Source organism: Vicugna pacos, chromosome 12, assembly GCF_048564905.1.
Source record: "Vicugna pacos chromosome 12, VicPac4, whole genome shotgun sequence".
Lineage (NCBI taxonomy): Eukaryota > Metazoa > Chordata > Mammalia > Artiodactyla > Camelidae > Vicugna > Vicugna pacos.
The window spans coordinates 16,852,639-16,880,165 of record NC_132998.1 but is presented as its reverse complement, the minus strand read 5'-3'; the positions used below and the strand labels follow the sequence as shown (position 1 = coordinate 16,880,165).

At 41.1% G+C, this 27,527-nt stretch overlaps 1 protein-coding gene across 8 annotated transcripts in view; it reads left to right on the top strand.

Moving 5' to 3' along the window:
• TMEM117 (transmembrane protein 117) overlaps window positions 1-27,527 on the top strand; it is a 442,837-nt gene that overhangs the window by 6,019 nt on the left and 409,291 nt on the right. Inside the window, exon 1 of one of the 8 annotated variants that reach the window (XM_072972954.1) lies at window positions 25,416-25,506. The exons of 2 other annotated variants lie outside the window; for them this stretch is intronic. The gene's annotated coding sequence lies outside the window, so the exon portion shown is untranslated. Of the gene's footprint in view, window positions 1-25,415; window positions 25,507-25,717; window positions 26,033-27,527 lie in introns of those variants that run through there. 5 more of the 8 variants (XM_072972953.1, XM_072972956.1, XM_072972957.1 and 2 more) reach the window with 5 other exon arrangements.

Below are 27,527 nucleotides of genomic sequence, written 5' to 3'. Positions count from 1 at the left end.
TCTGTAAACATTTCTGAAATTTAAATTTGATTTTCATTTTGCATGTGGAAATGGATGTTGCTAAGTCACTTATCCTCAGTGGAACTGTGTAATAAGGATGATGAACAGTTTTCCAAGAATGCTTATTAAGTTATCAAATTGTATGGCTCTTTGATAACTAAAATGACTACATATTCACTCAGTAAAACAACTGTTTGGAAATAGTTCCAATTAGTTTAAGCAATTAAACCAAATTTCTTCTGAAAACTCTGCATTGTAAAATTTTTCTTTAAAAAAAAACTTTATTTTTATGGTAATTATGTTGTTAGCAGTGACTGCACAGACAGTTACAAATATTGCATTCTCTAACCCTTACCTCTTTCTTTAAAACTTAACTGATTTCATAGTGGCACCTTATTGTTGGCCTAATCAAATTATGTATTCTTATTCCTGTTATTTATCTGTATGAATCCTCTGCTCTAATCATGAATATTTTCCCACCTTTCCTCAACTGTTATATCTCCAGTTATTAAAAATTTGTCAGGACTGTCATAATCATATTGGTAGATTTGTATAATGCTTTAGTGTTTTGAAAGGGTGTATATAGACTTAGGTGAGCACCAGTATAATCCCATCTGACTGGCTGAATGATATATTATCATGTTGTATTTTTTAACTTTCAGAGATTTGGAAATTGAGGCATAGAGAGGGGAAATCAACAAATTTCAAGGCCAGGACAAGTGTTTGTAAGAGACAGAAACCATTGTAAGACAACAGATGGAAATACCAGAATTTATCGTAAGGATACAGGAGAATCTCATGTATCCTACGGGCCTGGCTTCTCTCCTGCTTCTCTTTTTCTCTCTCTCTCTCCAAACGGGACCTCTCTGCTTGTGCGGTCAGAATGGCAGAATGTGGCCATCCTGCCCTTCTGCATTGACGGTCACAGTTCTGGCCACGTGCAGAAATTAAATAGTTGTTTCCAAGTCCAAGTTCCAAAGTACTAAGAGAGCATGTGATTGGCCCTGCTTGGCTTAGGAATCAAATCATCTTTGGCCAACTTGGCTGGTTTACCCAAAACACACTGCCCTGTGAGTGAAAGGCAATTACTGTAGGACAGGAGCTGGATCTTGGATTTGAAAAACAGGCTTGGAATTCCTCCTTTTTACAGTTTGGGGGAACTGTTGCTTAGAACTTCAGAAGTCACAAACTCAGATGCATAACAAGGGCAGTTAAGTAACATGAATGAAGCTGACAGATGGAGGCCATGGTACCAGATGGAGCACAGGCTGCATCTAAAGGGAGCGGCTACTACTCAGGTCCAGTTGACTGATGTTCCATGGGAATCTGGGCATGGGTAACCAATCTTCTGATTTTCAAATAAACTCAGAAACTGGGATTTTTATGTAAAATCTCTGTTTATATTTTTTAAAATCCCAATGAGTGAGAAAACAAAAGTAAACAAACAAAAAACCATGACTGCAGGTCATATCTGACCTATCCACTGGTAGGGTTTCTGACCTAGATCTGTCTGGTCAGTTGTCAAATAATGACATTTTAAAAGTCACATCCTCCATAAAGTTTTTATACAATGGAAGAAAATGAACTTTTGATGGAAACAAATCATTTCATCTTTACATTGTGAGATAATTATATTGTAAAAAGCTGCACTGTTTGCTTTAGGCTTTCCCAAGGAACAATTCCTGCTATAGGAGAAAAAGCCATGTAGAAGCCATATGACCATAAACAAAAAATTTTAACCTTGTTTGAGCCTCAGTTTTCTCTTATGCCAGTACTAATGTTTCATGGTTGTCACATGGAAATCAAGTGAAATATGATTTTAAAAAGCTTTTGACATGTATTGCAGACTCAATATGCATTAGGCTTCATATCTGCTCGTTAGAATTAAATCCAACACAATACAGTATGTTTGAAACATACAGTATGTTTCAAAATAACGTCATTAAAAAACAGCAAATAAAGTTATTGAATTTCCAAACACCAAAAGCAATGATCCAAAATTGGTTTCCTATATAGCCTTGTAAAACCACAACATCACTATTAACTGCTATGTCTTATTTAACATTTCCTTAGAGTTATAAAGCATCAAATAAGAAAAATAACCCTTGGTCGTAAAAAAAAGAGGATCAAGCATTAAGCAGCTTTTTATATGCACATAATTATAACCCCTAACAATCTGTAATAAACACCTGGCAAGATTGCTGAAACTTTTAACACAATGGAGTGTATCACAGAAGATTTCTTTCATTTGGGTAGGACTTTGTGTGCTTGAATGAGTCACTGGGGAAATAGAATGGTTTGGGTTAAAGATTAGTTGAAGCACATAATATCTCTTTGTCACTCTGCCTGAGTGAAATCTGGGCTGAAGTAATCTTAAGTGATAAGCATTTTCTAATGAAACAGTTCGGTTGAAAAAGTGTTGTTTATAATGTTAGAGATGCATATTGCAATCAAAGGGCAGGAAAGCAAAAAGCAAACAGCTTTTTAATGTATTATTTATAGTGAGATTTTCACCCTGGTTAGGAGAAGTGCCTAGCAACAGGATCCTGAACCTCATTCTCATGATCTCTAATGTCTTCATGTGGGTAGGATGGCTTCAATGGCTAATGGGAATATTTGCAAACTGCTTTGGAAATACAGCGCTCTCTCTCTTTCCCTGTTTCTCTGTCTTTTCTAGTGATTCTGATTAACACCTAACAGCTCCTCTAACATTTTAATGGCACTCATGAGAAAGCCTCTCTAGTACCGAGTCCACAATGGGGGACAGCCTTCTGTGTCCTTTAAGTATTTTTGAAGTCATGAAAAAGTGAGCAACTCCAGCATCTCCAAATTAGAGGAATTCAGGGCCAGAATCTGCCGTCTGGTTGGAAAGCAGCGCAAGGGGGCCTGTGAAGCTGAGCTTACCGGAGGGGGTTTTGTGCTTGTTGTGTGTATATGTGTGGGTAAAACACATTTGAGGAAACCATTCATATTAAACAATTGGGGGAGGGGAGCTGGAGCTGAGTAAGATTATGGGAGAATGAAGGCTCCATCACCCCCATTCTAAACTACCCTTTGGAGGTACCTGACAACCACTGTCTCCTGGTTGGGATTCAAATGGATTAACTGTTTACTAAGTACAGCTCCATAACAAAGACTTTATATGAAAGCTTCAGTGTGTCTATTCTGTGTTTTTGGAGATAGACTAAATTCATTTGCTGACTTTTATTTAGGGATGTGCCAGGGAGGGTAACTTACATTGTATATGTTAATGATAGGAACCATTCCAGAAAGGGGATTGTTCAAAAGACATTAAAATAATTAGATTGGATCATATGGTTTGGTTTTTTTTTAATGCTTTAACAATTGCTTTTGGTGAGACTGATAGGCAATACACAATATTCTTAATCCTTATCAAGAAAGCTGAGATTTTATTTGATATGGCAAGATACCCAGGTAAAAGTGTGCATTTCTACCTCCCTTGCAGCTAGATGTGGCCATGTGATTACATTCTGGCCAGTGAAATGGAAACGCCGTTGGGTGAGTCTTGAAAGGCTCCTTAAAACAAGGCTAAATAGCTGGTGAGGGCCCTTTTTTATTTCCCACCTCTTCCTGTTTCCTACTAGAATGAGGATGTAATGGCTGGCGTGTTAGCTGCTATCTTGGACTTGAAGCAACCTTGATGATAAAAGCCACAAATTAGAGTAGAGAAGAAAGACAGAAAGGAATCTGGGTCCGTGTTGACTACGGCTCTCTTGTATCAGACCTGGCGTGCCTACCTTTAGACTTCCTTTACGTGTAAGAAAAACATCTGCCATCCTATTTAAGCCATTATTCTTTCCAGTCTCTGTTACTAGCAGCCAAATATATTTCATAAGTGAGACATTTTGCTTCACCAAACCTGTAATGTTTAGTTCATAGAGAACCCAGTTTGTAAAATGAGAGGTATTATGTTATCCAGGTCTATTCGGTTCCTGAATTTTGGATAGCAATTAGAATTTGGACGATGGGGATACGTCTAGTTTAAAAGCTTACAGCTAGTTGACAGTATACATTCCCCGTGTATAACAAGATAGAAAGTGGCAAAGATTTCCTTCAACTTCACTAAATAAGAGAAGAAGATCAGCCTGGACCTAAAAATACTCCTTTTACAAAAGCATATAAATATGCTTTCTTAGTCTGATTTAGAAATACTGTAGACCTTTCAAAATATATGAATGTTTCTCTGTTCTTTAAAAAATCATTTTTAAACTTTAAGGAGATTCACTTCTCTAGTAACTGAAACATTTTAAGAGGTAGGTATTTTTCAAATTTCAACATTTTCCTAAATACTGACTGAACCCAATGTTATACAGGAATTCACAAAGTCTTCACTGTCTTTAAAAAATATTTAGTAGTCTACTTGTTGACTAGCTTTGCCAAATAGTATTGTGAACAGGTATCAACATTCCTTCTGTGAATTTATGATGTAATCTTCACAGTCCTGGTCTGTACCTCCTCCTTTGTCACCTACCACCGTAGACTGGACATTGTTTTTTCCTGTTCTCTCTTAAATGAGTTCTCAGAGACAGCTCCTAAAAGAGAAAACTCCTAGGAACAGTTTCTCTCTGGTGTTTGGTATCAGTTATATTTGACCAGCTGTCAGTGGAGAGTCCTGCTTGTTGGAGAGCTGAGTGGATTGGAATCAAAGAATCCTCAGGAACATGGGGACTCGTCCCACCTTGCCCTTCTCTTTACTCACTGCAGCGCAGCACATTTGAATACAAGTAAGGTGCACCTTGGATTTACTACAGTAAGAGTAAAGTGAGGAAAGTGAAGGATACACTGATATTCTCTGGAGAAAGAAATGGCAAATTCCTACTTTTATGCTTGCTATTCAGTTATTAAGTTGGCCCAGATTTCATTCGCTAACTGGATTCTTCCATGTTCTTCACATTTCTACCTCCTACTTCCTCGCTAGCCCTTGCACTTGGCAATTCTGATTCATCTTATTAAACCAGTTTACTTTGATCCGAGGACGAGGCTGGTCTCTCTGATTAAGAAGAAGCTGAACCATATGATCCAGCAATCCCACTCCTGGGCACTTATCCAAAGGGAACTTTAATTCAAAAGGATACATTCACCCCAATGTTCATAGCAGCACTATTTACAATAGCCAAGACATGGAAACAATCTAAATGTCCATTGACAGATGACTGGATAAAGAAGTTGTGGTATATATATATATATATATATATATATATATATACACATACATACACAATGGAATACTACTCAGCCATAAAAAATAAAATAATGCCATTTGCAGCAACACAGATGGACCTAGAGATTGTCATTCTAAGTGAAGTAAGCCAGAAAGAGAAAGAAAAATACCATATGGTATCACTTAGATGTGGAATCTAAAAAAAAAGACAAATGAACTTATTTACAAAACAGAAACAGACTCACAGACATAGAAAACAAACATGATTAGGGAAAGGGGAAGGGGGTGGGAAGGGATAAATTGGGAGTTCGAGATTTGCAGATGCATATATATATACAATAGATAAACAGCAAGTTCATACTGTACAGCACAGGGAACTATATTCAATATCTTGTAGTAATTTATGGTGAAAACGAATATGAAAAGGAATACATGTATGCTCATGTATGGCTGAAGCATCATGCTGTACACCAGAAATTGACACAACATTGTAAACTGACTATATATATATATATATAAAAGATATATAAATAAATATATATATAAATATATAAATATATATATAAAATATATATATAAAAGAATAAATATATATATAAATATATATATATATATATTTCAATAAATATATATATAAAAGAAGCTGACTCTGCCACTCTTTCCCAGGTCCAGCTCCATTGGGCCTCAGTATAGAACCCATCTGCTTAGAGTCATGTGAATCACTGGCTAAGTGGGTCCATCCCAGTTACCCTCATAATAATACTCTTACCAGCCTTCCCAACAATGCTGGGTGCTGGGTTTCGTTCAGGTTTTCTGAACTGGTTTTCCTTCTCACCGTTCACATCCTGAACTCTTTTTTTTTTTTCTCCTTTTCTCTGAAACAACATCACAGCTTATTTCTTTATACTCTAGCCTTTGCTGTGACAGCCCATGTGGGTCTCATCGGTCCATTTCTCTCGTCAGGATTCACTGCGCTCCCTCTCAAAGAAGCTCATTTCAGAGCTCTTACTCACTGGCTGTTGTTTCTTCCTGAACCGTCCTTTCCCAGGGCAATAGCACAGGTCCAGTGAAACCACAGTTCACTTTCCCTGGCTCTAGACACGATGACCTCCAATCCACTTTAACTCTGATTCCGTTTGTTTTTAAAGATTGGTTTTTTTCCCTCCCTCTAACCCCTCCATCCTATCTTTCTTTCTTCCCTTCCTTCCTCCCACAACCATCGTCAGTGCTCTGGTGTTTTCTATCCTGGCTCATTAACAGTGAAGTGGAGCAGAGCGATAGATCCCCAGTGAATTCTCAGGTATATTCATACTGTTGCAGCACATCTCTTTGATATTTATGAAGGGGCTAGAACAAGAGTGGTTGGGCCGCACCCCACAGGCCTGCAAGTCCTGTACTTTTCTAGCTCAAGACTGAAGAAAGAGCCCAGATTCAGCGACAGAGACATCAGTGGTTTAATGGACAGGGGGAGCTTACATGTCTGAAGTACGGTCCTAGAGCAGCACGGCATCAGGGACAGCAGGCAGGACATGGTGGCAGTCTTTGCTACTGGGGAGGGGGCAGGTGGAGAGGAAGGTTACCAGTTAAAGGGGGAATTGACGTCAAGTTGGCTCATGGGTTACCAGGGAAACCAACAGAGGAGCAAGCCCCTTACCACCCCTTTGATAAGCTATCTCAGAGGAGATGTTCTGATCAAAAGATAAGAACAATTACTAGCTGGGCCAGGAGCAAGCATGTAGGCATTCACTGATTAGGCTCTATGATTAGGAGGGAAGGTCAGTCTTGTGAGTAGGTTGTAGGTGAAGCAGGGACTGGTCCAGCAGGGGATTTGCAGAGAGCAAGAGAATAGTCCTCTTGGGTGGCCTGAACAGTGTTCAAAAGGATACAGATCTTTCTGTAGTGCAGTTCAAATCTGGACTAGAAGTACATTTGGGATAATGGGTAATAAGCATGAGAGAAAGACAGCTCGAAGTCAGGTAAATCGCACTTTTAAGAATTTAAAGTCTGAGTGTGCATATGGGAGGCTGTGTTCCCCAATGGGAAGAGCTCTGGGTTCTAGTCTCACGTCCATGACTGCCTAGCTGTGTGATGCTGACAGTCGGATGGTTAAGGGGTGAAGAAGGGATGATGGCAGCGCAGTCATCTTTGAGCAACCATATTAGCCCAGGTACTTCCTTATCTTTGCTGGGTAGTTTCTTTCTATTCTCCTCCCTGCCGTCCTTCTTGCATTATGGTAATTTTGTGTCCCCCACCCCCTCCCAGTTTCTCTGGCTGGTGTCTCACCCCAGCCTGCTGGTGCCGGGCCCTCTCCTTTGGATTGTATCTTTCCTTCCTCCTGCCACGGCTAACTCGCCCAGGGTCTCACTTGTTCAGCATACTTGCCAGGTAACTGGAAGCCAGGCTGGTAAACTAATTCATAGCAAGGTGCTCGTTCACGGATTCATCAAACATTCATGGAGCTGCCCAGTTCCCGGGCTAGGTGTGAACGACTGACCAGCGCCGCTCAGCCGCGTAATCGTGTGGCAGCCTTGCGCTTGGGTCAGGCAGTCCTGGGTTTGAATCTCACCCTGTCACTTGCTAAATATCATCCAGGAAAAATTTACTTAGACCTTCTGGAAGTCTCCCTTTCCTCGTCTGTACAATGGGAACACTGCAATAGTAACTCCTTGCAGAAGTTTTTGGGTTTGAAGGACAGTTATATACAGTGGCTAGCTCACAGTAGATGCTAAGTGGTGACTATTACACTGTTAACCCTTCCCATATACCATTCATGGGGGTCTTTAACGCTTTAACTTTGGATATCAGCTGCCAGTGCCTTAACAATTAATAAGAATCTTAAGTCATATGACAGATTATGAGAGACATTTAGGGAGTCAGGGAGGTCTTTCCCTGCCTCTCACCCACCCAGTTGTCTCGGTTCTGACAAGAGAATCCCCAAGTATCAGCTGTCTGAGGAACTGAAGCAGAGCGAGTGGTGAAGACACGGGACATGTGCTGTAAGGATACGCAGAGGTATGTTTTCAACTGAGGCAGCCTGGCTATAAAATACCAGGAAACAGCAACAGCAGATCATGAAGGGAAAGTAGGTCACTTGTTTGGAGTCAAGGTGTCGGGTAGCCCGCAAGGTGAGCAGCCCAAAGCCATCAACAGTAACAGGCTGTGAAAACTGCTACAACAGCCGGAAACCAAAGGGCTGCCTTCCCGCATCTGCCCCGGGGGATAGAACTGCTGGTCGTGCAGTCGTTTTTTTGCCACACTTGCACACATGCAAAACAACACCGTCAGCCAGCAGCAGCAGCAGCAGCAGCATTTTGAGGACAGTGATAAATCCAGGGACCAGACAGCTGGTTATGCGCGGGGCGGGAAGGCAGCACAAGGGAAATTGGGAGTAAAACTCTCCGTTTATTTGGTTTGCCACCTAAATGTGTGTTGTACTTTGCAACTGTGTGTGTGTGTGTCAAATTTCAGAATGCTTAAATGAAACATCTGCTTGTTTGCATGTTCCTGTATATGGAGGAGGCCTTCTGCTATTGTAGGAGATTTCTGTGTGGTGAAAGTTGAAAAACAAACAGTGTGTGTGCGGGTTCTAAAGGATTTTAATCTCAAAGCCTGGGGCTACCACTTCGAATGGCATCTGAGCGGTCATCTGGGGTTGTCAGCTTTGATGGAAAGAGGAGGTGGACAGAATGCTATTTGGATGGTGAGGGGTAACAGTGGCATTGAAATTCCTCTCCTTTCCAGCCCACAGTTCTCTCTGCTTACTTATCCTTGCCTCCTGCCCACTACCCCTGACAGTCTAAAACTCGGCACAGATGTTTGAAATAAAAGAATACTTGGGGAAACAGCAGTTTTGGTGAACCCTGAATTTAGAAACTGGCTGCAGAGAATGAAAAGACTTAGCTATCATGTGCTACTGTATCACTTGGGTCATGGGGTTCAAGCTGAAGCCTCCACGTTTCTTAGACTTCGAAATTAACTGTCCTGTGATCATGACTTTAAAAAATGACTTATCGATCATGAACTACAAGTTCTCTAAGGTGATATATTAATTAACATTGTTGAAGTCATCGAAAATGAACTACTTGAGACCCAAACTAGGATGTGACGCTGGTATTCCCTTCTCTGCCATCTGATATATATTAATATTACGCAAAATGTTATAACTGAAATTTCAGACAACCTGAAGTCCAAGACTTTTAGAATAAAGTGAAGTTATTTGGAAACTAGAACTATGAAAGATTGTGGAAATATCCTAGCTGCCCCAACCCTACCAGTTGTCAAAGAGTAAACTGGATTCTGGAGTGTAAGAGCAGGCAAAGGGCCTTGGAAAAGTCAACATTTAAGTAAATATAAATATTGGTTCTAATGTGCTCTTTTAAACATAAGAATAAATGACGGTGTTGAATAAAACTTCATATAATTTTAAATTGTTAGGAATGTGATTCATGTCGAAAACGTGCCCCTTAAGTCTGCTCTCAGCAAGGAATCTTTATGGATCTCTGCCGAAGGCATTGGCCTTACCTGAAAGGACAACAAATACATTCCTATTAGTAAGACTTATGTTTTTAAGACATCATTATTGAATAAAAATTCCTCTTCGGAGAAAAATTGAGGATAAGTTAGGAAATACCCCTTTGTTGTGTGATTGAGAATACATACATTTGTTTATTTCTATTTGGAGTCCTGACTTCACAAGAGTGAAATTTGAATGTTATGGCCTTAGAGACTGGAAGGGGCTTAGGGTTTTTATAAATTTAGACGGCAACTAAGAAACCCTTCCTCTACTCCTGAAGGCTGTGGAAATGACTTCTAAGTATTTTAGACTCAACTGACAAGGAACTATACCATTCTTTGGAGCTAAAACAAAAATCAACCTTTATTTTTCAGACTCTAAATTACATTAGTATATGAACACAGTTGTCCTGGAGTATCTCGGAAGGAACACTCCTATTAGGTTGGGTGATTCCACTTAGCATCAATGCAGAATATATAAAAGCACATTTTTTCCTAAGCTCAGTCTTAGACTGTAAATTATTTCTTTATTCCCCACTAACATAAAATTTACTTATATCAGCTGAGTTAATGCAAAGATAAGATCTTTGTTCTTCAGAGAGATTTCATGGTCTAAATTTAGAGCTGCTTCTAGGTTTATCTCATGAGTGAAGATGCTATTTTAAAAAAAATGTGTAAGAAGCAAGGAGACTTTGTGGCCACTTTTGACTTATCTTTTTGAAAATGTATATTTAGTGATAGAACAGGTGCATTTACTTTAGCTGCTCAAAAATATGGGGAAGAAGGTCTGGCTTTTCAAGCATACCTCTCTGATGAGTTCGTGGAATCTTAAATGCACCTTCACAGTGTTATTCAGAAAAAGGACTCTGATTTTTTCCCACATGCACTTTAAAACTTGCAGGTGAGTTTATACAAATAGATTCTCCCTTCTGCCCATTTATGTGTGATTAGTTCTAGGTGCTTGAGTGAATCGGATTTCCTGTGGGGAATCAAAAGTACAGAAAAGTTAGTGCTGATGTCTGTAAAAAATTCAATTTACTGGAAAAGAAAATGAACTTTTAAGCAAATGTTTGTTTTCTAATTTATAGAGAATCTGCACTCCCCACTTCCCACCTTTGCCTTCTCCTCTTATCTTTTAATTTTTGTATCAGTTCACTTAATCTTAACATTTTAATATCACCCTTATGGACTCAGTTCTGATTTTGATTTTTTTTAATGGCGTGAGTAATAGGAACCCACAACTACATAATAGCTCTCCACCTTTTATTTCTTTTTATTATCTTCCTTGTCATTTGTTCTTTCAACTTGAAATACCTCTCAGTATCACGTTAGAGTGATGTGGATGTAGAGTGATGCAAGACCGATGGGGTTTCCATAATTCTCCAGATATAATTGCATAAATTGAGAACACGAGGTTAACATTGATGCTGAAGACTCTGGGTCAGAGGGGGAGAGGCCACCTACGTCACAGCCACTGCCTTAAGTAGTAGTTAAGTCACTAAATAAGTGGAGGGAGGAGGACTTGTTGAACCAGTTGTTGATTGTTGACCCAATAACTCACTTTCTGTGAAGCGGTGGAGACACAGTCCATGTCGAGTGTTTACTTGCCTACTTGCTTCCTAGCTTTAGTCAGGGATAAAAAGAAAAGGGGCCTTTGCCTGTCTCTGAGACTATTTATTGTAGTTTTCCTGCGTTTTTGATTCTAAAGCTTGATTGGTGGCAGACTCCTCTGTGAGATGAACTTCCCTGTCTTGTCTCTCAGTATAGTATTGCATTTCCCCTTATGATATCTCGGAAGGGATGCCTGACCCGACAGCATTGATTTTCTCTATTATCCTACATGTGACTGGGTCATTAAATTGAAATATGCATCATTACAGCACATAACTCTGTAGGCTGATGCTGAATTCTAGGAAGAGCTGTGTTGCCATTCTAATCATTTGGTGTTCCTTTTCTGTATGGAAAAGATCTAAGCTTATTTTCCCCAGATAGTTGAATAAATGTGGTAAAATAAAATTAGGGGGAGAAAAGCCCATGTTTATCCACTGCATAATTTTCAGATATTCCAGCTCTCTGGTTCTTACCAGCATGTAATTAAAGGTGTATTTTCCAAACAGAATCAATGCATTGCTGTAGAAAAATAAGCATCAAGCGTACGTTACCTTGCAGATGTTCAATTTCATGCATCTTGCCCACTTTATTGTCCTCATAATCAAAAGACATCAGGAGAAAGAGCACTGCTGTCTCGTAAATGTAAGACAAAGCAGTCTCAGACACCGAGAGACAAATAAATGATGTAAATCTTTGCAAACTTATCTATGAGAAGTATACACAGAGTGAATAAAATTTGCATTGATTACCACTTGATATAAATTATTTATAACTACAGAATCTTAGGGATTAAATACCCTTATTGTTAATGAAGAAATCTCATTTCTTAGTAAAATAGACATAAGTACATGGGGTGAAACTTGAGTGCATTGAGGCCCTGAAGGCAGAGAATAATGAACTTACCCAGGGTGACACAGATTTTGGTGGCAGAACTGACTAAGACCCACCTTTCCTGAGTCCCCTGTTAATTCTCCTTCTGTAATACTTCAAATGTGATTATTTGCAAGGCTACCAAATTATTTGATCATTGTTTTTCTTCAGTGGGTAAGGGCAGGGATTTGGATCTCTTCCAGGAAGATAAAGTTTTACAGTCATTTATTTTATTTTTGCCTGTTTCTTGAGTGCCAGCCATGAGGGCATAGAAGACCATGCTGGGCGAACCAGCTGGTGGTGCAGCCGTGTGGGTGTGGGCCTACGATGATCTTACTTGTCTCTCATGGGGACGACGACACAGAAGTAAAAGATGACGGACCTCAACATCCTTCCATAAACTGTAGAAGATCTGGGCATTTGTGGACATGGTTTTGATACTCAAGATTTCAAGACTTCTCTCTGGGCACCCAAGATGCAGCCCATGTGCTTAGGGGGATCCTTACTAAGTCACAAACGTGAGCTGATGTCTACGAGAGACCAGCTTCGGAAAGACCGTCACGTAGTCCATGCGAGAGCCCAGGGAACCAGCCGACACCCATATGAAAGCAAGATTTTCCTCTTCTTGCTGTTAAACCCTGCAGAGAAACTCTCAAGAAGTAATAAAACTTTGGTTTTGCAGATTCCAGTGAATTTATGATTACTTCTTGTTTAGTAATGATATATTGTAACATAGGTCAGTTACATGAAAAAAACTCACTTTAATAATTGTATAAAAGGCGATAGTTTAGTATTTGTAAAATCCTCAAGGGTCTAAAGAACGCTTTTTTTCCTTGTGTTTACAAAGATTTTATGAAAAATTTTTGATGACGTTTTGGAAATGAGGGAATTTTTTCTTTTAAGTTCTCTGGATTTATCTCTCTTAAATGCAGTAAATCTTTTTGGGGACAAGGCATTCATACACAAAGCAACCTATGGACTCACAGAGCAGAACGCAAATTCGTGTAAAATAATATACAAGTAAAATGCCATTAAAACATGCTCTATTTGTAATGATAAAATTCTTTTCATAGTAATCTTGTAATCTCCACCTGTTCCCATTTCTTCTGTGGCTCTCCCTACATGTCTAGGCAAAGCTAGTGGTTCAGGTTGAGTACCCTGTGTTCTCGTAGGATACCTTGTCCTCAGCTTCTGTGTTGCAGTTTAATGATGATACGTTTACTGATCTTTTTTCTCTATCAGATGAGTGGAATAATGCTGTCTCAGTTGTTCTTACACTACAGAGTCAATGCTTGCTTAAAGGAATGAATTAAATATTGCTTGAGGTAAGCGGCGATCCACTGAAATTTGAAAATCGTTTTCTCTACAGAAAATTCTATTTAACAGTGGCAACCACAACAATGTTAGACCTGTTGTACAAGTTGAACCCGTCACATGTGTGAGAGATACTGAGTAAAAGTCATGGACCTAAAGAGTTTGATGATGTTTCTCCATTAAAATTCTGGTGAAATATTCATGTAGGAATTTTATTGTAACAATGTGAGGACTTTCACTAGACCTGTTATCCATAAGAATGGAACTTGAAGGTCTAGTAAGAAGGTAATAGAAAACGTACAGGGTATACCAGATGTTTTACTTTTGCTATTTTTGTCTACTTCTCACTGTGGTCCATACTTACATATCACTAGCCAAATATTTTAGACAAGAATATATATTTTAAATAGAGTATGTAGCAAAACAAGATTGTTTAACTCCAAAAAAAAACTACCCTCTTTTTAAAAAATACACATTTTATTTATTTATTATTGCACTATTTATTTTATTTTGGCTGGTTGGGGGAGGCAATTAGGTTTATGTATTTTTAGAGGGGGTGCTGGGGATTGAACCCAGGGCCTTCTGTATGCTAAGCATGTGCTCTACCACTTGAGCTATACCCTTCCCTGGAAAAATCTGCCTTCTTTTCATTATACTAGGCATTTCACTCAAGGTAAAAGATGAGATGGTCAAGAACATTCTTTTTAACTAAGGCTGAAAACTATCTCAAACCAAACTGTATGAGTAAGTTTTATTTTTAATTTTTGTGTGCTTATAATAAATGAATTGAAATACTGTCAAGTTTTTTGCTGTTATTGAAGATAGAAAACTTTTTGTACCAGCTTAGCAGTTTTAAGTGAAAAATGACTTACAGTAATATTATATATATATTCTCACAGCACTAAAACCCTAAAAATTACGTGCAAATGTCTAGCATTGCTATTTTCAAAAATAACAACCAATCCATTAGCTAATGGTTGTGGAATATAAGGGACAAAAAAGAGACGTGAGGAAGCTCATTATTACATGGTTCTCAAATTCCTCTCACCAAATCCAGCCCTCCACAGACCTAAGGGAGCCCTCTGGTTAAACAAACCAGCGCTGCTCCCTCCCAAAGAAGAGTGATTTCACTGAAGTGGGGGGTTGGCCAGGGTTCAGTCCAGGAACCCAGCTGTCCAGCTGCCTTGTGGGAACTGGGAGCCTAGTGCTGCCGGTGGAATGCAGAAGTATCAGTGTCAGTGTCTGCATGACCCGAGATGTTGGCAGCCACAGCTCCAAGAAACGGGCTATAAAATCAGAGGATAAAGCAGCAGATAAGGTAGGGCCTGATTCACATGGTTTCCCTGTCTATGTGCCACGCTCAGGGAGACTCTGGGATCCGTGACAAGAGGCTAGGGGGACTAGGAGGCAGGGGATGGGGGCAACTGAGATGATCAAGTACATTACAGGCCTCAAGCAACTTCAGGGGCCAGGTGTTCAGGTGAGTAACTCGAACCGTCAACTGCAGAAGGTCTTTTGGGGACAGCTGTTCAGCCATTCAAGAATGTCACCCCAGGAGGGCCATTTCTTCAAGTTTTCATAAGCTAGAAATTGATTTTTTTTTAAATGTGAAATCTATCGGTTTTGAAATATTCGCAGCTAAGGTAAAGTTTTAAAGAAGTGTGAGGTCAAAGAAAATAATTGAACCGGCCAAACTGCCACCAGTTTGCAAGCTTTGGTTATAAGGCAAATATTTGGGACCCTAGAGGGAAAGGGCTTACCTTATTCCAAGACATACAGATCCCGTTGGTCTGGGATGAGTCCCAGGCATCAGATCCCCCTAACGTGAAGTTGAGGTTGAGCCCTACTCACTTACTAGGTAACAAAAAGTGACAGAATTCCAGGTCCTGCAGGGCCGTGTGCACAAGGCTTCCCTGGCTGCCTTTTCTCCTATATTCTCTTGTGCAACTTTACCAGCAGAGCCACAACATCAATAATTCCATCTCCCCGTGTTTCTCCAACTTAAACGTGCTCAAAAATCACTCTGGATTTATTAAAACAGAGATTACGAAACGCCATACCAAACTGCACTGCTGCGGATTCTGATGCCGTAGCTGGGTTCTGGAATGTGCTCTTAACACCCACTTTAATTTACTATAACACAGACGGTCTGGAGAAACACTGACTCATAATGGATGCTGATGGCTGGCACATCTGTTACTTCAGCCCTAGCTTCTTGCCTAAGTTATAGATCTGTCTACACAACTGCCTATTGGAAATCTCCACCGCCTCTACCTGGTTAGCTCAAACTTATTGTCTGAATCCAAATTTATTATTTTCTTTCAAAGCCCACACACAGACTTATATTTTTTATTTCATTGAAATGCATTATCATCACTAGTTGCTCAAGCCAGAAATCGACATTTGTACCTTCGGTGGGCGGGGACTAGCTTTCAGGGTGCAAGGGGCATGGGGTCGGCACCAGTGTGCCCACCAGGCAGCTGCTCTCCTACCCAAGCTTTGCCTTGTCTGTTCGGTTATTCCCCCCTGGCTTTCTAAGCATAATCCAGTTCATCTGGGACGAGCCAATAAAAACAACAGCTTTATTTATTGAGGTTTACCCTGTGCCAGGTACTCTTCTAAGTGTTTCACATATATTAATTCAATCTTTTCTTGAAGCCACTGAATTCCCCATCGGGTTTTTGGCAGCTCAATGCCCTCTGAGGCTAAATCTACTCCCCAGATTTCCAGTTGCCAGCTGGGACCTCTGCTTCAAAATAGATAATGTCATCTTCCCACAATCTCACCACCCACCCAACTACAGACTCCAGGACCGAGGATCCCCGCTATTATCTCTTACACATGATCCCAGGGATACTGGTGGCTGCCTGAATTGAAATCCTGTTTAACTATGGTATGGTAAACCAGGCTGCTGCCTACTGCAAAACAATAAAGTGTTAGAGTCAGGAGGATATTCAGAGGTTGTCCAGTCCAATTTCTTTACATTACAGACGTGGAAACTGAGGCTTAGAACCATTAAGTGACTTGGTAAGGGTAAGAGAGAAGTCAGAGAGCTGGGACTCTAACCTCAGTTTTCTGTTTTCATGTCGAATGCTGGAATGCAAGCCCCATTCTAGGGGGGATACATGATTCTGGCGATTTGGTTGTGTATTTTCTGTATCTGCCTGCATACAGAATAGTGCCTGGAATGCAGGGATAATGAGTGGATACAACACAGAGGCATCAACCTGTGCTTGGTTGGCAAGGCAATAACCAGAAAACCCCTCTGACATGAAGAAGTATGATTACATTACAGGAAGTATTATGCTTAGTGTAGTCTGCGGACTATTCAGCACCTCTAGTGAAAATGCAATAAAGGAAATAAATATACGGTTATGGCAGCAAGGAGCTAGCTTAATTATTGTGCATAAATGTCCCTCAAAAAGAAACCTTCCGTGGCCACCCTTTCTAAAATGTCCATTTGCTTCTCCATGTTTTGATTCTATCTCCTTTCCTTTTTTCTTTTTGAAGTATAGTTGATTTATAATATTATATTAGTTCCAGGTGTGCAGCATTGCAAGTCAGTATTTTTAAAGATTATCCTCCACTAAAAGTTATTACAAGATAATGGCTGTAATTCCTTGTGCTGCACAATACATTCCTGTTGCTTATCTATTTTACACATAGTAGTTTTTATTTCTTCATCCCATACCCCAAATATGCCCCTCCTCCCTCTGTCTACTTTCCTTAAAAGTATGTCTCACTGTCTGAAATTATATCATTATGCATTTTGTGACTGCTGTTTACGCACTCAGTAGAATAACCTTAGCATGAGAGCATGAGCTTTGTTTTTTCACCACCACGGCGGTCTGACACGGTGGAATGATGGTTTCACGTTTTGAAATGGAAGCTTAAATAACATGCCACACTTTGGCATTCAGAGACTTGATATACCTCCACAAATAGAAGCAAAATAAAAGCCTAGGGCTGTACGATGCTGGAATCATAATGTGAGAGATTTGGATGACATTATTCGGAGGGATACTTACAAAAAACATTGTATCATTATGTAAATGACTTCTCCCATGTATTTTTATGCTAGTTTGGAGGAATAACCCGGCCCTGTAAGTAAAATGATGACATTTAGACAGGGGCTACTTGCTTATTTATGAATGCAAATATACCAGGTTAAATAGTGTCCCCCGACCCGATCCATGGTCACTTGGAAACTCACAGCATGATCTTATTTGAAAATCAGATCTTTGTAGAGGTAATTAGTTAAGGATCTTCAGATGAAATCATGCTGGATTTGAGGTAGGTCCTAAATCCAATAACTGCACCTTTTTAAGAGAAATGAGAGGAAGATGTGGACGCAAAGAGACACAGAAGAGAAGATGCCACGAAGATGGAGGCAGAGATTGGAGTGATACACCTCTAACAAGCCAAGGAACACCAGGAACCACTAGAAGCTGGAAGAGGCAAGAAAGGATTCTCTCCTCGAGTCCTTGGATGGAGAAGGTCCTGCTGGCACCTTGATTTCAGACTTCTGGCCCCCAGAACTGTGAGAAGAAACATTTCTTTTGTCCTAAGCCACCATTTGTGGTAACTTGTTATAGCAGCCTAGGAAATGAGTATATTGAGGGCAGGAGATATTTGCTAACTTGTGGACAGGAGGATGTGGATTGTATCATAGATAAATCTGTCTACAATATTTTGAAGTTAAGTATTACAATACCTGACTCACTGTGTGAAGATAATGCTCTCTGTGAGACTCAACTTTTAAAAATTAACTAATTTTTATAATTGAAGTATAGTTGATTTACAGTATTATATTAGTTTCAGGTGTACAGCATCGTGATTCAGTATTTTTGCAGATTATACTCCATTATAGGTTATTCCAAGGTAATGATTATAATTTCCTGTGCTATAAAGTATGTCCTTGTTGCTTATCTATTTTATATACAGTAGTTTGTATGCTAATCTCCTACCCCTTATTTATCCCCCCCTTCCCTCTCCCCTTTGGTAACCACAAGTTTGTTTTCTATATCTGTGAGTCTGTTTCTGTTTTGCATGCACATTCATTTGTATGCTTTTTTTTGGATTTCACACATAAGTGATGTCATACAGTATTTGTCTTTGTCTAACTTATTTCACTAAGCATAATATTCTCTAGGTCCATCCATGTTGCTGTAAATGGCATTACTTCATTCTTTTTTATGGATAAGTAGTATTCCATTGTATATATACAACACATCTTTATCTAGTCATCTGTTGATGGACACTTAGAGCTGCTCCCATATCCTAACCAATGTAAATAATGTTTCTATGAACATTGGGTGCATGTATGTTTTTGAATTAGTTGTTGCCATTTTTTATGGATATATGCCCAGGAGTGGGTTGCTAGATTGTATGGTAAGTGTATTTTTAGCTTTTCGGGGAAACTTCATACTGTTTTCCATAGTGGCTGCACCAATTTACATTCCCACCAACAGTGTAGGAGGATTCCCTTCTCTCTACATCCTGTCTAACATTTGTTATCTGTAGACTTTTTGATAATAGCCATTCTGACTAGTGTGAAGTGCTTTCTTAATGTTGTTTTGATTTGCACTTCTCTAATAATTAGCAATGTTGAGCATGTTTTCATGTGCTTCATGTGCTGTATGTCTTTAGAAAAAATGTCTATTCAGGTCTTCTCCCCATTTTTTTGATTTGGGTGGTTTCAGGTTTTTGTTTTTTTTTTAATTGAGTTGTAGGAGCTCTTCATGTTTGTTGGATATTAACCCCTTGTCAGTCACATCATTTGCAAATATTTTCTCCCATTCTGTAGGTTGTCTTTTCATTTTATTGATGGCTTCCTTTGCTATGCAAAAGCTTTGAAGCTTTTGATGTAGTTGCATTTGTTTATTGTTTCATGTTTTCTTTGCCTTAGGAAACAGATCCTCCACAAAAAATATTGCCACAATTTATGTCAAAGAGTATTCTGCCTGTGTTCTCTTCTAGAATGTTTATGGTTTTTATTCTTACATTTAGGTCTTTAAACCTGCCCCTATCCTGTCTCCCTGCGCCAACCTCCCTTAGCGCTAAAATAGCTGGAACTGAAAAGTAGCTTCTCAAGGATCTGGCTCTCCCTATTTCTCCAAAGGACGTAATTTACTATCCCCGCCGCTGTGAATGGAGCATAACATTCCTGCTCCTTCGAGCTTCTTCATCTCCTCTTCCCATTTTCTCTCCTACCAATCTTTTCTCTCTTTCTCCTGGGCTTCAGGGTGTACTACTGAGAACCTTATGAGTAATGAGCGTTGTTTCGGGGCTGCTCCTCTTTCCCTGGAATTTCTTTTTTCTCCCTTTTCTACTTATCTGAAGTCTCATCCTTCAGTGCTCGCCTCAAGCATCTTCTTCCATCTGCTTCTACAGCAATTCCTAAGAACAGTTTTATTTCTCTGTTTTAAATTTCTATAGCCCTTTTGGTCGGTCAAATGCACTTGGCCCTGATCATGTGTCACCTTTTATTATTATTTATGGTGATTATAAGACATCTCTTGTCTGCTCATTTAGATCATGAGTCTCCTAGGAAACAGACGCACTGTGTTTATCTTTGAAACCTCAGCACCTTGCCGTGCTTTGTTGGACTAGATGCCTTGGATGTTTATTGATTGGGTGGCTTACTTGGTCCTTTACATGAAATCAAGTTTTTGAAGGCCTTCAAATAAAGCCTCCTCTCCTTGGGCTAAATCTATAAAACCTGTCTGAGCCTATAAGAAACAGTTTAAAGAAGAAAAAAAGACTATTTGTTTTAGGAGAAACCAAGCAGGAAGAAAAGAGAAAGGTCAGCTCAAAACTGCCCAAAGGCAAATTTGCCATTTAAAACCAGCAGTCACATTCCTGTGGATGAAGCCATTGCCAGTCTCCGTCAAGTGCTGCTCCCTGAAAGGGGGGTGCTGGTCGGTTCTTAGGGCCTCTGTGTTTGCAGGAGTGGGTGTGAGGCAGAGGAGAAAGCAAGAAGAGGGAATTATATGAACTGAAGGGAGTGGGCAGCGAAACAATTGCCCTTCTCTGTCATCATAACAGAAATGGCTTTTGGAAGGGACCTTTTGCATTTATGCAGATTCTTCCGGATGGGTATGAGTCAGAGCTGATGCTGGCCACCAAGCAGGTGACAGCTCTACTCCTGCTATGACTGCTGGTCCACCCTTTGTTTACACGACTCATTTGTTTTAAAAACTGTACAGAAAAATCTCTGCCCAGCCATTTATACGCTACAGTGAAGACTAGGTGAATCTGTTCTGTGGTAAAAGAAACTTTGTGGGATATGCAGAATATAAGCAGGGCAGGAATGAGATACATAGTAATGATAATAAAAAGAACTTTTATGGAGAACTTAATATGGACCAGAGCAAATGTAAAAAGTGTGACACAGAGTAGTTAAACCCTCTAACAACCTGTGAGGCAGGTACTACTCATGTGCAGGGAGGTTAAGTGGTTTGCTATGTATCACATTGCCACTATATGTGATCCCAGAGCACAGGCTCTGGGAATATTTTAAGCAGTAAGCGTGTGTTGATTATTTCTTCCCAAGCAAAATTCAGGCCATGTGGACAAACTGAAATAAATCAGCGTACACTGGGGACAATGGGACTAGACATTTACAATTAGGACAACTGAGGAAAATCTTGATAGCAAAGTCACTGGGCTTGGAACACCAGAAGAAAATCATGGATCAGGTTCAAAGTTCTATTCTTGCCTCATTGGCAAAAAGGAAATTATGCCATTTATATTTGGAGTATGCAATTAGCATCATCCCGATTGACCTATTGGAAGTGAAAATTAGTTTTGCTTGGAGTTCATCAAATCACTGATGAAATGGTTTCCTGGTAGACTCAGTATAGATCCCTGATTCTTCCGGCTGTAATTTCCTTTTGCCTTCAAAGGGCCATTTAGAGAGGATACAGTCTGTCCATGATCAAAGTTTTCACCAAATTTTGAAATGTATCTTGAGCTTATCTTTTCTTTAAATACAGAGTATGACTGTATAATTAACCTTCTAGGATATATGAGGTGAGCAGAAAAACATCATCTCACTTGGTCACTTCTAATTTCTGCCCTCTTGGGTCAGATTTTACAAAGGAATTGTATGTAAACAAGACACGTTGTAAGCCTGTCTGTCCACAAGGTTAACTTTGTGTGTGGAGGTGGAGTAGGCAGATGATTGGATAGTGGCATTTAAGAGTTTCCTACTTTAATTGTTCTCTTTCATTGCCCTGACATTGTCTGAAACTGTGGCCAATTTGCTAAGCTCCTGTCAAGAAAAGAAATGGAGCTGTTTGAGTTAAAATATGGATGGGGTGAGGGGGAGATATGAAGCACTGCCATCTTGATTTCTTCCTGGGGCTTCCATCTTTACCATTTTTAAACACTGCTAGCCAACCCTAGAGAAGTGGTTAATTTCTGTGAGTTAGCAATCACCATCTGTGTGCTGGACCAACAGATTTTGGCCTGGAGGAAAGTCTTCATAGAACATGAAGTTTTGATGCAAAGAAATAATGGTCTTTGTTGAGCACCTATTATGTACCTGGCATTGTATGGATGTCTTACACACATTAGGGCATTTAAAATTCCCAGTAGGTCTGGGTGGTAGGTAGTGACTGGGACAGAAAGAGACTGGAGAATAGGAAGGACAGTAGCCTAAATCCTGAACAGATCTGTCCTTGAACAAGCTGAGTGACCTACCTTGGACCCCTAAGTCCATGTCCAGATCTAACATCTCACCACTTCAATGGTGAAGAAAAACAGATCTAGGAATTCTTATTGTAACTTTATAGCAGCAATTTGCTCAGGGTTGTAGCTAGGGTTGTGGCAGGACTAGAATTCACATCAATATTCCCTATTCCAGGTCTCCTAACTGTAAAACCCACACCTCTTTTGAGGTCCATGGGGAAGAAGTATAAGATGAGAGGTTAAAACGTGGGCTGGCACGACACATTGCTTGGTTTCTGATCCTTACTCCAAAATGTCCAACAACAGATAACTGGAGGAAGAAGATGTGGTACACACACACACACAATGGAATACTACTCAGTCATAAAAAAACCTATGTTCAAACTACTCAGTCCCTGTGTGTCTCTTCCCTCAAAGGTAAATATGGAAGTGATACTAATAGCAGCTATCTCACGGGCCTGTTGCGGAGATTAAACATTTTAATACGTGGCATGGGCCTGGTGCACAAGTTATCATGCGTGACAAAGATCAGACGTAGAGACTGTTCCCCTGTCTGGTTCTTAGACAGGGCTGAAATGGAGATCCTCGGTGGCTGTCAAAGCAAAAGGCACAAAGCTTCTTGGTCAGTGGTAAAAAGGGATCATTGCTGTTGAAGAAAATCTTGTTCATTTCAGTATTTTGCCTTGAAGTGTTCCGGGAGAACTGCATGCTTTCAACCTTGAGACCTCTCAACGAGGAGCAGATGGTAAGCATTGCTTAAGCTTATTCTTAAAATCAGTATTAAAGGAAGCAAGACTGTATGTTAAGAATACAGGGATCTAAAGGTAAGGTAACAGGCACTATGTGACTGAGGCCAGACATTTTAGTTCTGATTATCTGAAGTTCATTCTAGTAGACACCCATGTAATTCAAGCAGTCATGGAGCAGAATGAGTTCTGTCTCTCAAGTAGACAGAAGAGAAGCTGCTCAATGATTTTTAACCCCAATATCCTTTGAAATACAACATGTTGTATACCACATCTTTCAGTGTCAGAAAAAGTGCCTTCTGTATTTTTTGGGAGGGAGGGGTGGCGGGGGGAGTGATTAATAAGCCACAGACCTCAGTGTTATGCTGTACAATTTTTGAAGCTTTAATATTTTCCAATTTTAACTGAATACTCCTTGCTTTAAATGAAGATACAATGCAAATATAGCACATGGTAAGGATGGGCAGAAAAGGGAACCCTTGTACACTGCTGGGAATGTAAATTGGTGCAGCCACTATGGAAAACAGCATGGAGGTTTCTCAAAAAACTAAAAAGAGAACTACTATATGATTCAGCAATTCCACTCATGGGTACATATCAGAAGAAAATGAAAACATTAATTCAAAAAGATACATTCACCCCAGTGTTCACAGGAGCATTATTTACAATAGTCAAGGCATGGGAGCAACCAAAGTGTCCAACAACAAATGACTGGAGAAAGAAGATGTGGTGTGTGTGTATACACACACACACACACACACACACACATACACACACATATACATAAATACACATATAAATACCATGGAATACTACTCAGCCATTAAAAAGCTATGAAATTTTGCCATTTGCAACAACATGGATGGATCTGGAAGGGTATTATGCTTAAGTGAAATAAGCCAGACAGAGACAAATATTGTATGCTGTTACTTATATGTGGAATCTAAAATATAAAACAAACAAATAAATATGACAAAACAGAAACAGACTCACAGACATAGAGAACAAACTAGTGGTTACCAGGGGGCAGAGGGAGGGGGTGGAGGCAACATGGCCTCAAGGATTAAGAGGCACAAACTACTATGTATAAAATAATAAACTAGAAAGATACATTATACAGCACAGGGAATATATAGCCATTATTTTATAATAAATTTAATTGGAGTATAATCTATAAAAATATCAAATCACTATTTTATACACCTGGAACTAATATAATATTGTAAAGCAACTATACCTCAAAATATATGTATATATATTTATATAGCACATGAAACCCATGTTAAGTAGTTACATAGTTTACTAATTTTCTGTAAAATACTGATTATAATTATGAAAGCACAGTAGATTCTAATGGTTAAACTGTGGAATTAATCTGCATTCATTGAGCCATTACTATAACTCAGTATGTTGGGTATTGAGGATGCAGTGGTGAATAAGATTTAGTCTCTGTCCTCAAAGAGTTCATAGCTCAGTGGGGGAGAAAAAAGACGTTGCAGGAAAGTACAGCCCATGTAAGACATGTCATAGTAAAATGTGCAAAGTCCTAGCATAGAAAACCACTCTTTCTGGGAAAAGTTGCCTTCACCAGCTTAGAGTTCCATAAGATGATTACAAACTGTGACTAATGTAGATACATGCGGCCATCTTAGAAGTAGCACAGATGTCAAACTAGCGAGAAGCATGGCAGTGAGCTCCCAGTGATCCATGTGTGCATTAGCTACACTGCAGGACTCGGGAATGGCTTTCTCTATCCCATCTCAAAAATCTGCTGACACCTCAACTCTCCCTCTCGCTGCCCAATTCATTCCTGAATCATGCTGCTGGTCCGGGAGAGAGGCTAGGTTTCTCCTCATAAGTCTGCAACTGTAAGTAGATAATGAATGATGCCGTTTTCCATTTGACCATACAAACAAGCGATGACTTCCGTTAGTACGGAATATCATATGTTGGATAGCACTTTAATGCATTATAAGAAGCCTGTAAACTGAGATAGCAGTTGTCGTGGGGTGCGGAAGGAAACAAAGGTCGCACACATATATGATGGAAAAGACATTACAACAGGAAGAAAGGAGCCAGTCAAATGTCATCAGAGGGTCTTCCTCTTCCATGCTGCAAATGAATCATTTGAGCACTACATAATGATAGTGTTCTGAGAGCTTCAGACTGCAAAAGGTTAAAAACTGCAAGTGTGTGCTTCTGTGTATATATCTGTGCATAAATGCGTATATGCAGTTACACACGTGTATATACATATGTATACATGTGCATATTAGCTGTTCATTTCTAAGCGTCGATGAATGTGTACGCTTATAACTATGAGTACATTGTGGGAATATATTTGCGTCCGTGTCAGTGTCTGTGTGTCAGACCACAAAGTACTGGACCCGCACCGACTGGAAAGTAAGTTTAAGACTTCTCGGATCCTCGCGGGCTCTGTCTCTCCCCACCCCCACCCCTCCGCACCACCAATAGACAAAAGCAGAAAGGATGCCCTGTGACCTGGGACTGCATTAGAAAGTTTGCAGCGCTTTGAGGACCTTCCACCCGGGCACCTCATTGGTTCCCTGCAGGATGGTGGGTTTTCTGAGAAGTCTGCCGATTCCCCCAGCCAAGGGACTGCTGCTGACAGGCTGGGCTGAAGCCCGGCCGCCGCCACCCCGCGCCGGGTACCGAAGTGGTGCCCTCCCGCCGCCGCCCGCTCTGCAGAGCAGGGCCCGGCCCGGGCAGGCTCGGCCGCGGCGCATGGTCCCCGGGCTGGAGGCGGGCCGCGGCGCAGGCGGGCGGGGAGGCGGCGGGAGGCGGCGGGAGGCCGTTTCTGGGGCCCGCGCGGTGCCCGGCGCGGCGCCGTCGCCCTCGCGCTCCCGCCGCCCGGCCCGCGGCCGGCGGACTTTGCGGAGAGCGCCCGGCGTAGGCGGCGGCGGCGGCGGCGGCGGCGGCGGGTGTGGGCCGAGCCGGTATTTATAGCGCGGTGACAGCAGCGGCGGCAGCGACGCCGCCCGCCCGTCTTGCCGCGCTTCCCTGCGAGGCCGCGGGCGCGGCGGAGGCTGCGCTCCCCCGGGTCCCCCGAGTGCGGACGCCCCGAGCCCGCGCGGCCCCCTCGGTGAGTACGCGGCCCGGGCGGCCAGCGCGCCTTCCCCCGCCGCTCGGTCCGGCCGCGGCGGAGCCCTCCCGGCCCGGCCGCCCGCCGCCGCCGCCGCCGCCGCCGCCGCCTCGTCCCCTGCCCGCGAGGGCGGCCGCGGCTGCGGCCCCCGGCCCGCCGCCCCGCGCCGCCCAGCGCCTCCCCTCCTCCCTTCGCGGGGCCGGCGCGCGGAGGGGCCGCCCGAGTGCCCGCGAGAGGGGCGCGCGCCAGCCCTCCTGCAAGAGGCAGGGGAGACTCGCGGGGAGGGCCGGGGGTGGGGGGCCCCCCAACTCCTGGGCTGGGGGGTGAGGGACGTCGCCGGGGCACGCGGTGAACTTTCCTCGCTCCAGTGATTCCTAGGATGGGAACTGAGGCAGAGCCCCAGTATTATTGGTTAATTAAATTAACAGGTTGCAGTTCAGGGATGTTCTCCTTAAAAAACAAAACCCCCTAAACCCCACAAACTTGAATGTTTGGATGTTTACCAACTTCCTCCTGATGAGTAAAGCTATGTGTCCATTCGTATTTTTGAAAATGCCAAAGGCCCACAAGTGTGTTTGGCCCATGTGGGTACATTTTGGCTGCCATTATTCATTCTACCCCCTGTGGAACAATAAACGAGTGTGTGTGTGTGTGTGAGAGAGAGATGGTAGTAAACATCAGATACTTATTTCAGTATTTATGTGTAGACGAAAGTCTCAGGAACAGGGGCAAAAATTTTTGGAGTAAAAGTATGTTGAAGAAATATATTTTCCTCCTAGTTATAAATGATATGTTGTTTAAAGCCATAGAAGGACTTCTGAGAAGATTTCAGGGTTTCCTTTTGTCTTCAGAGAAAGTTCTTACGATTTATTGACTATAAAGAGTAGTAAGTAGAACCCCTATAGGAGCTGTTTTATTGTTGTGTTGAGGTTTTGCCGTGTATATACCTTCTAACTCCTTTCCTCCCTTCTCATCTCTGTAGTTTAAAGGTAATTATGGATTTTTTGACCTTTTGATTGAGAGAGTTTTTCCCACATCATCCCTCCATCATCTGATCCTGTGATCAGAAACCAGTACTTGTTTGTTGTATTTAAGGTGCTTCTTAAAACTGCCAGTCATTTGAAAAACAACTTCAGATATGAATATTTTATTTTATTCATTAACTTACTTTTTGGGGTGTTTTGTTTAGACTGTGATCATGACAGTTCTTTATTATCAACACATGTCACAGAAAAGGAAGTCTAAACATTTTTAAAGAATTCATTGGTGATTATTTTTCAACTTAAGGACATGAAAAGGCTCATAAATATGTTGCCATTTTGGTGGAAAGTTGGTTAAAGTCTTAGCTGGGAGAGAACCTCAGACCTGCTTTGTTTCCAGGTTCTCTATTTAAAAGACTTGCATTGGTTCAGTGCTTCATTATCCCAAAGACTGCAAAATAAGAACAAGGGAAGAAAATAACTTAAAGGTTGAAACAATGTGAAGAGAAAGCCTG